Below are 14,537 nucleotides of genomic sequence, written 5' to 3' on the forward strand. Positions count from 1 at the left end.
TTATTCCCTTCTCTAAACTTACAATCTGAGATGTTTTATAAAAAGATGTAAGATATGTTGAGGCTGCAAGAAGGGCGTGTAAGAGGGGTCACGTCCTCTCTGAGTTTCTTATAGGAGGATCTCAGGGAGTGAATGGAGGGCGTTCTAATTGCCACATCACACACCTAACGTGAAATATGTAAGTGATACCTTGAAGTGCGGATATAAGAAAGTGTAGGTCTCTCTCTCTCTCTCTCTCTCTCTCTCTCTCTCTCTCTCTCTCTCTCTCTATCTCATAAATATATTCAAAACTAACTGAAACGTGAAACCTAGTACTGTACGTCTCATCTCTCCGTTACAATTCGTGATGAGATAACAAAGATACGCCCAGTGATGGTCTGCGTGTGCGTGTCTGTGTGTGTGTGTGTGTGTGTGTGTGTGTGTGTGTGTGTGTGTGTGTGTGTGTGCTGAGCGAGGGGCGGGACGTATTGACCTATGGTGACCTCCCAGACAGACCTGGCTCAAGGTCATCAGGAATTCAAGTGGCCAGAATTATGACCCGTTCAATCTGGAAAGTCGTTCCCAGGTTCTCAAAGATTGATTTTCTCCTCTATCTAGAGGTATGTAAGTGTATGTGTGTAAACAAATAATAATAGTAATAATGATGATGATAATGATAATATTTTATACTAGAACTTACGTGTTCACATAGTTACAAAATTCTCAAGAGAACTTCACCAGGTGGCCAGATCAGCCATGGTGTGGGCATCAGTGTATAGTTGCTGCTGATCTGCTGATAAGGAATTAGACCTTGGAGTCGCTGTACAGAACGACCAACTCACCATAATAAGACCTTTCACAAGAGTCGAGATATAACATGAATCAAGTATAATATTTAGTAATTTACAAGTTGTAAGAAGACTTTCGAAATAAATTATCAGGTGGGTAGGAGGACAGTAAATCCATGTGGCACATGATAAAATTATCAGCAAGGACCAGCAGCTGACGACTCTATCCCACTACATATTATAATTGATGACTCTGTGGCCACCAGTGCTAGGGAAAACACCTAACTTTTTGCAGCTAATCTTTCAAATAATATACAAGTTCCCCCAAGCCAGACTACTCTACCCTAGTGCTCCCGCGACAAAATCTTACTACTGTACTGGCAGAAGGCGGGCAATATGTTCGTCTGACGTGGCCCCCATAACAGTACCATTGTTTATAAGTCACTATGATCCATTTAAAGATTTAAGAAAACTAACTTAAGCATGTTCTGTAGGTATGAGAGCTGTAACAACACTGGGTGGAGTTGCCAGGGGAAGGTCTCTCTCGTCTTGTGAGGGTTATATCCGGGTACCAATAGATTCAGTCTATTCAGGTAACCATCTTCACTGACACCTAGGTCAAAATTCTTACTGGTATCACCGTGCTCCACCATGGAAGTGGAACGGTTAGGCATCCATATCAACAATATAAAATACATTAATGAACTAATTGTTCTTGTGGTTCTTCTTCCATCACTGTTTGGATGAGCGAGGCGGTATGTGAAAGTCCAGCCTATAACAACAGCGCCAGCACGAGCAGGCTACTACGTCTGACGTTCCCTTCCACTTAGTAATTGCTCTCAGATGAAGATGCACCAGATAAGCGGTCGTCAGCGTTCTGCCGCCCGCACTAACATTAGCGCGTTTGATCCGAGAAATGATTATTCGTCTCACAAAAAGATAAAAGCAAAGAAGATAAGAAGATGATGGTAGATGCATGAGTCAGAGAGAAGAAGAGGGGAGATAGAAGGAAAAAGTTAAACCTCTGATTAAGAAAAGCAAAAAGAAGACTGAGTTTGTTACGTGGACAAAGAAGAAGAAGAAGTGGAAAGCAAAAACGAACAGGTAAAAGGGAAAATTAAGAAAAAGACAATAAAAACAACACAGAAACAGCAAAAACAATAATAACAAAAATAACAACAATAGCAACAACAACTTCACGACAACAACAGCAACAACAACTACAGCAACAAAAACAATAACTACAGCAATATTAGCAACAACTTCAAGACAACTAACGTGAGAAATAAATGCAAACAGGAAGAAAAGAAGACAAGTGTACCCGAAGATAGAGTAACCATATTGTTTGCTTCTGTGTTCGTGTTGAGCTGAAATTAAGAATGAGCCAATCACTGTGTTATTACTCGGAAAGACACGCGGACACAAACTCCCTTGCTTATGGCTCCTGAAAGACTTGTTTGCCTAATGTAATCGTTGGTTTAGTCCGACCTTGTATTTTTTTTGTTTTTTTTAATTAGCCTTTCATCGGAAAACAAAATGACTGTTTTTGTTTTTTGTTTGTGTCGATTTTTCTTTCCACGTCGACTGTTTTTATATCGACAATAAAATCGAAAATAATTTAATAGTTTGAATAGGAAATAGTATTGTGTTGATGTAACATAAGGAAAGCTATCTGTCTCCTCACGTTATCTATATTACTTTCATTTGCATTAGAGATTTAACCTATTATATTCCCTAAGAATAGATTAAGAAATGAGTATATGGAGAGACGCATAATTTAAAACAAAATAAAAAGTTAATTTCATTTCATCTGATTGGGGATAGTGTGATCTTGTATATTCTATAGCAGATGATATATAGCAGGTGAAATACAGGAGGTGGGATACAGCAGGTGAGATACAGCAGGTGAGATACAGCAGGTGGGATACAACAGGTGAGATACAGCAGGTGAGATACAGCAGGTGGGATACAACAGGTGAGATACAGCAGGTGAGATACAGCAGGTCTATTTCAATAACTAATTTCCCCCCTAAAGTACATTATGGTGAAGTTATATAGTTATTGCAGGTGTCTTGTTGTTACACCTGACCATTAGACACGAGTAAGTGTTTGTCCTTTAACCTTCCAAAATAGGGTGAGATAGAGTGAGAGAGAAAGAGACTGAGAGAGAAAGAGACAGGGGGAAGGAAAGAGACTGGAAGAGAGAGAGAGAGAGAGAGAGAGAGAGAGAGAGAGAGAGAGAGAGAGAGAGAGAGAGAGAGAGAGAGAGAGTTTGTCCATCATCGACTCTCCCATCCTCACATCTCACACTCTTAATTCTTCTATCCTCACCTCTCCTAACCTTATCTCTCCCATCCTCATCTCCCCCAACCCAACGTCTCCCCTCCACCCGTCTCCCGTCCTCATCTCCCCCATCCGTCTCCCATCCTCATCTCCCCCACCCTCATGGCTGGCCACCGAAGCATTGCCGGATATTACTCAACAATGGAACAAGACCTGCGGGCCGCCCCACCCTCCCTGGCCATTCCCTTGTGTCATTCCCTCTAATAGTGTCAATCATACGCACATTTTTTCCCCAGAAGAAATATCAAAGAGAAATAAAAGAGAATCAAAACATGCCATAAAAGACGAATTTCTTCATTCCAAACTGATATTAATAATAGATTGGTCACTGGAATCCTAGTATATTTTAATCTGTTACAAACATGATAGTTCAGGGTCTGCTCCTTTGACCTGGGAGGCTCTGGCAAGAACTCTCCACCACTGTTATTATACAGCAAAAAGTTGTCCACCCACCCACACACCCACACACCCACCCACACAAACACACACACACACACACACACACACACACACACACACACACACACACACACACACACACATAAGAAAATTTTCGACTGTGGGCAGCTCAATATACCATTTCTTTATGACGAAGAAAATAAAGTTGATTATCCATGCAATTGACTCTTCATTAACTTAAAAGACTTTATTCACATAATAAAGCATTAGTTAATATACAAATAATTAATAAATTTGATTCACCTTTCCAATTTAACTAACATTTCAGCTGAACAAAATGGCTGCCTTAAAATCATCTGTTAAGAATTATGAGAAAAAACGATTGTCTCAAGGATAAATTATTCGAAAACTAGCTGTTATTGTTTGTTTTTATGTTTTTCTTTCGATTTTCATGACTGGGCCGAGACACAGTTATCAGGTGTGGATAAGGTTCAAGATGGTACAGGAATGATCATATAGTGAGAACATTATGAAGTAGGCCACTCTAAATATCTACACGCCAATTATCTCTTCAGTAATTTACAGTAAACAAACATCTATCTTCTCAGCGTAGGTAACTTGGGTTGGCATCACCACATCACAGAGAAGGCGTGTGTTGAGGGCGTGTGCTTCACTCCAGTGAGCCAGAGGTCAACTCACCCACGCCCCTCGGTATGGGCAAGGCGTGTGCTCCACTAACCAGATGGAGCGAATCTCCCCCCTTTTCCTTCCCGGTTATGTGAAGGGCGTGTGTTTCACTGATGACCTTCAAGGCACTCGGGGAAGGTAACCACCACCCACTCCCTAACCTCTCTCTCACGCATCCCTCTGGCTGGAGGCGTGAGTTTAGCGTGTCACCTTCAGCCTGGTCGCGGCGACAAACACCTACTGGCACACCTAGACCCAAACCTCCACCAGGGCCTGATCCTCAGAGCTTTGTTCGTTGAATAGTCTCCTTCCTTGGGAATGAGAGGATACGTTTAATTGTGGTAGAAATCCAAGATAATTCCGACGTTTTTATGGATGTCATCCTCGTGCCTTAAAAAGGATAACTTGTAAATATTATCACACGGATCCCTTGGTCTCATATCTCTGGTTAGGGAAACTTAACAATTTTAGCATAAACTGAGGACCGTTATTTTTTCTTGTTCTTTCATCCCCAATTCAGATAAAAGTGCAACGTTCTATCCTTAAAGTATCCTGGTACAGCTGACGATGAGCATATGGAGGGGTGCGTGTGGCTACAGACAGACAGCTCAGGGACATCCCTCTACACCAACACATTATCATTCGTGGCCACACCTGACCACCTCAACAACCTCCCACCACCCACTTCCTCGTGCTGACCGGCCCAGTTATACCGCTGCACCCCTCTGGATACATGACGTCACACCCCTGACCTCGGGAAAGATATCGAGCATGTCTTGGACAAACCTTTTATATTTTACATCTTTGAAATATAATAGTATGGCACTTATTTCATGGCATTTTGATGTTCGACAATACAGTGGACAAGGAAGAGCGAGAAAGATGAGCAGAGAGAAAAGTCTTAAAATGCAGGTAGACACAAGCTCCGCCAGGTGAATGTCGTTAAGCTTCCTGTATGACCCAGCAAGTAGTGCGAGGCCGAGAAGCTCACGAGCACTACCATTACCACCACAGCTATCACTACCACACCCCCTTCCTCACCACCATCATCATTACTACTACAATAACCACATATATCATCACCTCACCCAGATCCATCACCACCACAACAGCTATCCACCACCACCACTACAAACAACACCACTCTTGCTATCACGACAACGTCTCCCCACCCTCACCACCACTGCTGCATACGCGACCTCCTTCCACCTTCACCACCACCACTACTACCATCTAGACGTTCCTCTTTCCCAAGCTCAATCCCCACCACCACCATTCCTCCCACACCCCGCACGATCACCACCACCATTCCTCCCACACCCCGCACGACCACCACAACCATTCCTCCCACACCCTACACGACCACCATAACCATTCCTCCCACACCCCGCACAACCACCACAACCATTTCTCCCACACCCCACATGACCACCACAACCATTTCTCCCACACCCCACATGACCACCACAACCATTTCTCCCACACCCCACATGACCACCACAACCATTCCTCCACACAACCCTACACGACCACCACCACCATACCTCCCACACCCTGCACGACCACCACAACCATTTCTCCCACACCCCACATGACCACCACAACCATTTCTCCCACACCCCACATGACCACCACAACCATTCCTCCCACACCCTACACGACCACCACCACCATACCTCCCACACCCTGCACGACCACCACAACCATTCCTCCCACACCCCACATGACCACCACAACCTTTCCTCCCACACCCCACATGACCACCGCAACCATTCCTCCCACACCCCACATGACCACCACAACCATTCCTCCCACACTCCCTAACACCCTCGTTCCTCCTACCTTGCCTTCTACCACCACCACCACCACCACCACCACCACCACGCATGTTCTCCCACCACTGCAGAAGGTCCATTCGGTAACCTCCAGACAAACACAGATGCACAACAAACACCGCTGTACTTTAGATTACAGTACACGTGACAGAAATACACCTAATGCCTGCAAAATTTAGTATTATCCATAAATAATTGAATTAAGTTGCATTAGCTTACTCCAAGAGACAAAGTACAAGCAAAGATAAGTTAAGGTTTTGAGACTGTAAGCCATTCAGTAGCTGACCATCTCTCTGTGGCGATAATTCTAAAGTTGAAACTGAGAAACCTTGATGAGGCTGTCATTAACCTTACAGATTTCTACGTAGTGAACAGTGTTTAAAGTGGCCATAATGGGTAGCTATTTTAGGAGTAAATCTTTCAGTGACAGATTCTGGTCAACCAAAGGGTTGATTTTCTGGAAAGTTTTATATCCAGGTTACGTCGAGTAGATGAGGATTTCCAATTTATTTTCGTACGAAGACCAAGATAATATTATAAAATATCTATCAGCCGAGGTTATAATTACACTAGAAACTGGAACAAGATAATTTTAATAAGGGTAGATCACGATTTTCTTAAGAGATCCACGAGCCTTGAGAGATCAGGCAACCAATTATCACATCTGAAGTAACTTGTTTTGTTTTGTGAGTTTGTTGACCTCTGATATTATTATTATATTCCTGGTCCCTGGATGAGTTGGCAAGATATTACAGAATCGTGCGTCGCCGTCCGTGACCTATCCTCCGCGTGAATGTATTAACTCATGGTGAAATGTACAGATTTTCTTGAAACTGGAGTGGTGATATGGATCTCCTCTCTCTCTCTTTCTATCAACTAAAGAGCACAGGCGCTTAACCAATGGTATTATACTGTAGAAAAATTAAAGGTTTAGTGGTATTTTTTTTCATTCTTGAAATTTCCCTGGACAGCATTAGTACCTGGCGGGGAAATTTAACACTGTGTCTTTATTACGCATACCCGGATCCAGGATATCTAACTAGAGACTGAAGGCGTCTAGGGATATTTTATGTGTTCGGCTTCAGGAAAACATAATCTTGAAGCGTCGAGTTATTATTATTATTATTGATTTTAGTAGTAGTAGTAGTAGTAGTAGTAGTAGTAGTAGTAGTAGCGGTTTTATCTTTACAATATTATTATTTAGTATTACGAACACACTGAAGGTCATCAATGAAATTTTTGCCTCATCATGAACTGATTTTACCTTGTGATACTACAGTACATCGAGACTATATCAGTACAGTTCTTACGATGACCTCAGCATGTATGAGAACAAATCGCCTTCATCTCAGAGCAGACGGAAGATTCGTGATGAAATGACCTCTGGATATATAACGAATTCCGTGAACGTTGTAGCCTTATGGCGGTGACGTGCCTTAAACATGTTCACTTTTGATGTTGCTGTTGTTGACTCTTGTTGCTGTTGTTGTTGGTGTTCTTATTTTTTGTTTTCCTTCTTCTTTTCTTCTTCTTCTTCTTATTATTATTATTATTAGTAGTAGTAGTAGTAGTGGTAGTAGTAGTGGATATTGACTATGAGGCAACAGTCACTGAATGTTGTAAAGATCTGCTGCTCAACTAACTCAACACAGCTATGGTATCTACTTTGTATTAGGATATTTAATTTTAAGGTAATAAAATGGCTGCGAAGGTGTGGATATTGGGGGAGACTGGAGGCCACGTTAAAAAGAAAAGTATTAGTATTCGTTTACATGCGTTTCCATACCTCTAGCTGGGGGAAAAACTCAGCGTAAGAGTTCTGAGAATCTGAGAACGATTTTTCCAGATTAAATGAGTCATAATTAAGTCAGAACACAGAGAAATATTATCACAGTTGGGATCTCTGAATCAGGTTTATCTTAAGGGAAGGTTCATTTAACATGAGTCCCAATTCTGGTTTCTAAATCTACCCTTTGTTTTAGGTGAGGGAAATATTGAATAAACATGTAGAAAGTAAAAATTTTCTTGTGACAAATAGCATGGTAATTAAGGTATTGTTGTTGTTTTTTAGTTGGAGAAATATTCAATTGAACTAAGGAAAGAAAATCTTCATCTGTGAGTCTGGTTTCACGTACGGAACGGGTCCCACAAAGAGTCGCCGTGCCAAATTTGAAGAGTTTTATCCACCAGTGTCTGAGATACAGCAAGGCGATTTAAGATATTTTATAAAACAAAGATTAATTACGACCTTGATCTTTGACCTATTAAGAGCAAATTTTATAATCCACGTAAACATATTTCTAGACACCCTTCTCATTCTTATTGAAACATCACCTTTGACTTCATTGTCTGGAGAAACGTTGCAAACAAATGTGATGTGCCTTTCTGTCTAATGTGGTGCTTCGTCTTAGAGTTATCACGAAAAATGTGACTTTTGAATATTCGGAGACCATTACCTTCACCTTTGGCCTTAACCTAAATACGTTTAGTGCTTACAGTGTACCCAACAAAGTTCATTCATGACGTCTGATCACATTTGGTGCAGATATGGTGGATATATGCTTCATTACATTATTGGCGAAGGTGCAGAAACACAATAGACACACACAGGAAATGGTACAAAATCGTGATCATTAAATCTGCTTTTAAGGAGAAAATCACTTAAGCTACACAAATTCCTGATCTCTAAATCTAGTTTTTCATCAAGAAGAAGATTCCTCAAGTCACAACACACACAAAAAAATCGATCTCAGTGTCTGTTTTTTTATCGGAAAAATATCCACACACAATAAAATCTGATCTGCATATCTACTTTCAGGTCAGAAAAAAAAATCCTAAACATACGACTAACAAAAATCTTCCTATCCAAATCTGGTCTCTCCCAAGATTCCTCATATCCCATGATTAAAACCTCATCCCAAAAATCTGGTTTCACTTAGCCCCAGATTGAAGAGGGAAAGATCAGGTGAACAGTTTCTCCACTTCCGAGGCAACCTTGGCTATGAGTGTAGAAATCATGAGTTACCTCCCTCAGTAAGCACAATAAAAACTGGTCTGAAATCACATGCAACTGAAAGCTTGAAGCGTGATACCCATGGCCGTCTGACAACCACGTCCCCCCTCCAAATAATATAAAGGTGTGAAGGAAGTACATAGTGGTCATTATGTAGTATAATGTTGTACTTTATTGTTATTGGTGTTGTTGTAGTGAGTAAAGGAGATTATAGTATCACTATATTTTTTTGTCATCTCAACTTGGTTAGTCTATCTATTTGGCTCTATAATAGTAAATAATATGTCATTATTTTTTCATTATTGTTATGTTTATTGTTAGTCATCAAAATTCAAGTTTTTTATAATTATCATCATCATCATCATCATTGGCTATAATACGTCACCATCGTCATTCAGCTATCCAATAACTCATCATCATCATCATCATCATTGTAATATTAATCCTCGCCATCATAATCCTCAACATCATCATTATCTGCAATTTAATTATTCATCATCTCAATCACCTATCCAATTAATCACTATAAATACTTGTCAATTATAACTACCACTATCCATGCTAATTAACCACAACCACCAGAGAGAGAGAGAGAGAGAGAGAGAGAGAGACACCAAAGGGACAGGGGGGAGGGAGATAATGGCTAAAATGGAACACAATAGCCAAAGCCAGACCAGGTAGGCTGGAGTGGTCGAGGAGGAGTGAGACAGTTGATTCAGATATGGTGAGCTTAAACACGACCTCCAAACAAAGACTAAGCTTTGCTGGAGGGAGGGAGGGGAGGAGGAGAGATAAGGCAGGAGGGGGAAAGAGGATATATGGAGGAAGGGGAAGAATAAAGTGGGAGAGCGAGAGAGAGGGGGAGGAAGGATAGGGAGGGAGAAGAGAAGAAGGAATAGGAAGGGAAAGGGAATTAGTGATGGGTGGGAGAAAGAGAGAGAGGAAAGAGTGTTAGGGAGGGAGGAGTCAATAGAGATGGGGAGGGAGGGGAAAGAAGAAATGGGGAGGAGGGGTGAAGAAAGAATAGGGAGGGAAGGGGTAATAGGAAATGGGGTATGAGAAAGTGGTGAAAATGGAAAGTGAAGATAAAGAGGGGAAGATAGAAGGAGGAAAGAGGGAAGGCTGCAGGGAAGGAGGGATGGGTGAAGGATGGAAGGCGAGGGGAGAGAAAAGAAGAATATAAGGAAAGGGAGGAAGATGGGAAAAAGAAGGAAGGGGGAGGGGAAAGAGGAGAGAATGCTTGGAATAAGGAGAGAAGGGAGTATAGCTGTAGTATTAGTAGGAAGAAGGGAGGATATTAAAAAAAAGGGAGAGATGAAGAGAAAGGTGTATAAAGTCTAAGAGAGAGAAGAAGAGGGAAGAATTATATTGAGGGGAAAGGGAAGTCAAGGCGAGAGAGAGAGAGAGACAGAGAGAAAGAGAGAAAGAGAAGGTCAAGCTCATATAAATAGAGAGAATTTAAAAGAACACTAAGAGTATATAGAAAAAGAAGGAACGAGAGAGAGAGAGAGAGAGAGAGAGTAGAATTAGACTGATAGGAGGACAGGGAAGAAGAATTCAACAACATACGTACTATAAAACCATTCTATAGGTCGTTTCTACAGTGTTAATCTTCATCTCAAGGTAAAATATGATTATGGCGATTTTTTCAACCTTCAATCAATCGCCCGTCTGTACTGCTGATGGCATGAACGTGTCGTATAAACCACCGGCATTTTCCCTGCTCCAAGCTCGGGTGAGACGGCGTAAACATAAAGTACAAGGTAAACAGTTTCCTGCCAATTTCACGAGTGGGTAAATATTTAGCTGTGGAAACCGAGAGAGAAAAAGAAACCATACATGAATAAGTAATCTCTCTCTCTCTCTCTCTCTCTCTCTCTCTCTCTTTCAAACACACACACACACACACACACAACCTCTTCGGGAAAACTCTAACAACAACACAAACAATCGAATCTACGCAAACAACTTACAATTCAAACAATAACAAACAAACAGACCCACACAAACAACTAACTTTTCAAACAATGACAGTCAAACAGAAAAACAGACCTACACATAACCTAACTACCGAAACAAAAACAAACAAACAAACAGACACACACACGTAACTTACAAACTACCCCAAACAATGACAAATAAACATATAGAATCAAACAATTAATAACTACTCAAACAACAATAGCTACTTAAACAAAAATAAACAACGGGAATCACACAAACAAGAAACTATTAACAAGATTACCAAACAAACAAAATTCTACCACGACAAACACCACCCACAATCAACAGGTAACAAGCAGCAATTAAAAAACAAATTACAGCAGCTTGTCAGTTTAATGAGGCCACTAACTAGTAATGGTATAATTAACTACACCGTGGTATTCTTTATCGTGAAAGAATCGGGTTAAATTCAACAGTTAATCCCATTGTGTTAAAAGATGCTAACTCTCGTGTGACTGGTTGCAAGTTACTTTTCCTTTTATGTTGATCGATATCTTCCCCCATATTGATGTTCAGTTGCAATGTATATTTCTTCAAGCTATGAAAACATTATGAATGAAGGTATACATATTCATATTGATAATTCATACAGATACACACATAGGCATTGATATTTAGACTAAAAAGAATATAATCCACGCGGAATATTGGAGCCTATTATACAGAGCAGTTAAAGAAGCAACTCCATCATGGTATTCGGGTCGAGTCGTGTTCCATCAGTCTGATAGATTCTGGAGAAAAACTAAATATATATTTCAGAAGCTGCCAGAAGATCGCAATATTATTTTGTGATTATATATCGTCCTTGTCTTACTAATTAAATGAAGGCACGATATGAATGGGTGATAGTGAAAATAAAGAATTGAAAGAATAAGAATAAGAATAATAATAAGAATAAGAATAAGAATAAGAATAAGAATAAGAATAAGAATAAAAATAAGAATAAGAAGAAGAAGAAGAAGAAGAAGAAGAAGAAGAAGAAGAAGAAGAAGAAGAAGAAGAAGAAGAAGAAGAAGAAGAAGAAGAAGAAGAAGAAGAAGAAGAAGAAGAAGAAGAAGAAGAAGAAGAAGAAGAAGAATACATCAAAAATAAGAAGAAGAAGAAGAAGAAGAAGAAGAAGAAGAAGAAGAAGAAGAAGAAGAAGAAGAAGAAGAAGAAGAAGAAGAAGAAGAAGAAGAAGAAGAAGAAGAAGAAGAAGAAGAAGAAGAAGAAGAAGAAGAAGAAGAAGAAGAAGAAGAAGAACGTAGGCAAGATCATCCTGAAGATTGTATTTATCAAATAGTTTCTGATTAAACAATAATTATGACTTCCCAGGCCATGATAATGCCTGAGTTAATACAAATTTTATTTTTACATCATGATAAAAAGTTAATAAATCAAAAGTGCAGAAACAACCATAACCAAATACAAAACAAAAGAGAGAGAGAGCGAGAGAGAGAGAGAGAGAGAGAGAGAGAGAGAGAGAGAGAGAGAGAGAGAGAGAGAGAGCCTATATTGTCTATAGTATTGTCTATAGTGTTGGTTATATTGGAAAAAAAACACATTATAAATCTCCTCATTGACACAAGAACATAAAGGAATTTACTCTCGCGTGATATAAACCTTCCGGACATAACAATCAATCATTCCTTGTAAAGGTTCTGGACTAAGAGAGGAAAACATAAAGAAAATGAGCTTGTGGGTTCTCCTGACACTGACCTATGCTCCTCACTGTTCTTTATATTAATTTCTCATTGTCACGCTATCAAGAGTGTCAGTACAAGCGACGTAACATATTGACACACAGTGGCTTAAGGTCAACAGTGATAGAGGTTGGTTGTGAGGGTCTTTCTGCTCTAATTCTTCATTGTGTTTTTATTATTTATATGATGATTTTTTTACCATATAAAGAAAACTTTTTTCTTTTTACTGCTGTAACTTTATAGAAATTAAATCGTATACATTAAAATTTGCTGTATCATTTAAGATGTGTTGCCAAGGTTAAGTGAGGTTGAGTTAGATTTTCCATTAAAAGTTTTCATTTTAATCTAATATGGATATTGTGACGACTCTGTCCCCTTCTCACTCTACCACCATAACCATCACTTGCTCCAACTTGACACCTGGAGAAGAAACTGCTTCACGAAGCTACTCTACCCCAGTGAGCACCGTTTTAGAACCAGTTTCCAATCCGACTATGAGACCAGTTTCCCATCCGACTATGAGACCAGTTTCCCATCCGACTATGAGAACGAGGTATCGAGGCAATGTGTCTGCCTGGTGAGCTGAGTCTCTTCTCTGTGGCCTACGGTGTTCCTCTTCTCCCGGGGTGTGGACGACGAATTGTATTAAGGACTACTGCTGGCGGTGTTGTGATGGTTTGAAGGTAGTGGACTACGGCGTTAATCCCTGGTTCCTTATGGTTGTCCATCGCAACCTAGACTCGCTACCTGAGCTGCCATTTCTATCAGATTATTTAATGTACCTAATTAACTAACTTAATCAATACTTAATATAATGTTATTAAATAACTTAGTTTACATGATAATCTTCTTCTCCCTTTCATAACTTAAATTTGCCTGTCGCGAACAGTTATTCTTGTGTGTGTGTTCCTTACTTGCTGCATCCACGTATTTCAACCCCTAGATTATCCACTCCATATTTTTATTTGTCAACTTTGCCTTTCCTCAATGTTTTGGGTAGCAAGGAGGGACATCACAATATTTATTTGGCCATATATGACCAGTCAGGAATTCCCAAAGTACATAGAAGTTATCGCTTTTAGGCAAGTATCCAGTGTAGGTTATCATAGTTTAGCCAAATTATGCCTTAAGTATATGAGGTATAATTAGTTTAGTTTATCTTTACGTTAGCTTAAGTTAAATAATGCATGAAGCAATTATGATTATTTGCATGATCGTCTATGGTCAGTCATAAGTTAAAAAATACATAGTAAGTTGTCTCCATTTTGCAATTCTCATGTTATCACGTATATTCATATGTAGACCTGTAATATACATACATATTCACACACATATAACTATATATTACGCTTTATCTTATTATCATACTAATCTATACGAAATATTAGATGAATGAAGAACAAAAAATAATCATAGATAAGACACACACACAGACACACACACACACACACACACACACACACACACACACACACACACACACACACACACACACACACACACACATGCACGATTTAAGGAAGGACACAAAACAATGATCGGGAGCGAATGAACAATAATGTCATCAATAAGTTAAACAATGTGAAGCAACACGTGATGATGATAGTGATCAATTGACCTTTAAATATACGTGTATAACCAGACTTCCTGACACATACACCAAGGGGTCTCTCTCTCTCTCTCTCTCTCTCTCTCTCTCTCTCTCTCTACCCACAACGTCACGACATCCAGGGCATCGTTGGGGTGACACGACTTACCGGTGAGATTCCCACAACTTACAGCACGTAATTAGCTCATAGTACCAAGG

This window comes from Homarus americanus, unplaced genomic scaffold (assembly GCF_018991925.1).
Source record: "Homarus americanus isolate GMGI-L3 unplaced genomic scaffold, GMGI_Hamer_2.0 scaffold18703, whole genome shotgun sequence".
Lineage (NCBI taxonomy): Eukaryota > Metazoa > Arthropoda > Malacostraca > Decapoda > Nephropidae > Homarus > Homarus americanus.